At 37.3% G+C, this 1,495-nt stretch overlaps 1 long non-coding RNA gene across 1 annotated transcript in view; it reads right to left on the reverse strand.

The window, feature by feature from the left end:
* Positions 1–961, reverse strand: part of LOC102003269 — a 2,031-nt gene extending 1,070 nt beyond the window's left edge. Inside the window, exon 1 of the long non-coding RNA XR_264529.1 lies at positions 834–961. This is a non-coding gene — a long non-coding RNA (uncharacterized LOC102003269). The remainder of the gene's footprint in view (positions 1–833) is intronic.
* Between the last annotated feature and the right edge of the window lie 534 nt (positions 962–1,495).

A 1,495-nucleotide genomic window follows, 5' to 3' on the forward strand; every position in this document is an offset into this window, starting at 1 on the left:
TGGTGTTTTGTCAGGAGGTTCTTATTATACAATATGTAGTTAACAAGAATATGAAATAGTAATAAAATAAAGTATTAAATTCTTAGCATGTATCGCACGCTTAGAATGAACATCAACATTTTCACATCAGCTGTGTACTTGCTTACAAAACCTAAAAGATAACATCAGAAATACATTCCTATATGCACTACAATAAAAGTACCAATACAACTCTACAGCAAAAATAATCTTTGCCTCAACTGTCACATCCAAAGCAGCGTTCACACATGACATCTGCATGTTCCATGCATACGTCCTGCTTACACGGACAGCACGTGTGCTTAGGTTTCCTTTCCTGTGTGGCAGGCCATTCTTATCACCTGTCTTGTCTTCCTCTTTTGTCAGGAGTGTCTGACAATATTGTACAATGTGCATTTAGCAGGAAAACAAGATCTCAATAGAATAAAATATCAAATGTGTAATGAGTGCTTACGGTAGACATCAACATTTTCACATCAGCTGTTTACTTGTTTATAAAACCTAAAAGATAACAACAGAAATAAAAACTTTTGGGAACTAATGTAAATACAAACAAGTCTACAGAAATAACCTTTGGTTCACACCCAAGAAATAACCTTTGGTTCACACCCAAGGCAGTCTTCACACATGAAAACCGCATGTTCCACGCATAAGTATTGCTTACACTGCTAGCCCATATGCTTTGTTTTCCTGTCCTTTTTTATAGGGCACAGCTGACATCTTTTTGGTTTCCTATTGTAGCAGGTGTGTGATGCTGCAACTGCCTGTCCACCTGTCAGTTCACCAGTATAGTCCACACTTTTTTGCATTATTACCTGTGCAGAAATATTTTGTTCTTCCTCTGTTTTAAATGACCTCTTAAGAATTCCAGTCCTGGGCTGGGGATATAGTTCAGTGGCATAAGCGCCTGCCTGGCAAGTGCAAAGTCCTCAGTTTGATTCCCGATACAAAAAAAAAAGAATTCCAGTCCCAATCCTCTAAGAAAATTGCTCTGTGGTATTTTGCTCTTGGTATTTTCTTTATGAACTATCAAATTATTTACGTCACATGTTTAGGATTGAGTAAAACACAACCACTGGCCAATGTTTCGTGTTTCAAATGACATCACAGTCGCTGTGTAACTCATCAACAATAACTACTCCACCTATGAGTTGTAAAAGTCACTACCTCAGGCTTCAGTTTTGTCAACGTCTTTCTGACAATTTCTCTACCATGGTGCAATGTTGACATCAGCAGTACCAGTTTATTTTTCTTTGCCATATACAAGTAAAATGTTGTATTTTTCTGAAAGCTGAAGACTGTACTATACAATTCTCTGTTTTAAAATTGCAGCATCTTGTTAGTAATTGCTGCTTTGTTCTTGTATACAGTTCTTAGCTGGTCAACTTGTGCTCCATGAGCAAATGTAACATCAATTGGAAACTGGTAAATCAACTGTCGAATGCCACATTCTAATTAGTTTGGGAGATGGGAGCAA

Source organism: Chinchilla lanigera, unplaced genomic scaffold (assembly GCF_000276665.1).
Source record: "Chinchilla lanigera isolate Chin_1 unplaced genomic scaffold, ChiLan1.0 scaffold00114, whole genome shotgun sequence".
Lineage (NCBI taxonomy): Eukaryota > Metazoa > Chordata > Mammalia > Rodentia > Chinchillidae > Chinchilla > Chinchilla lanigera.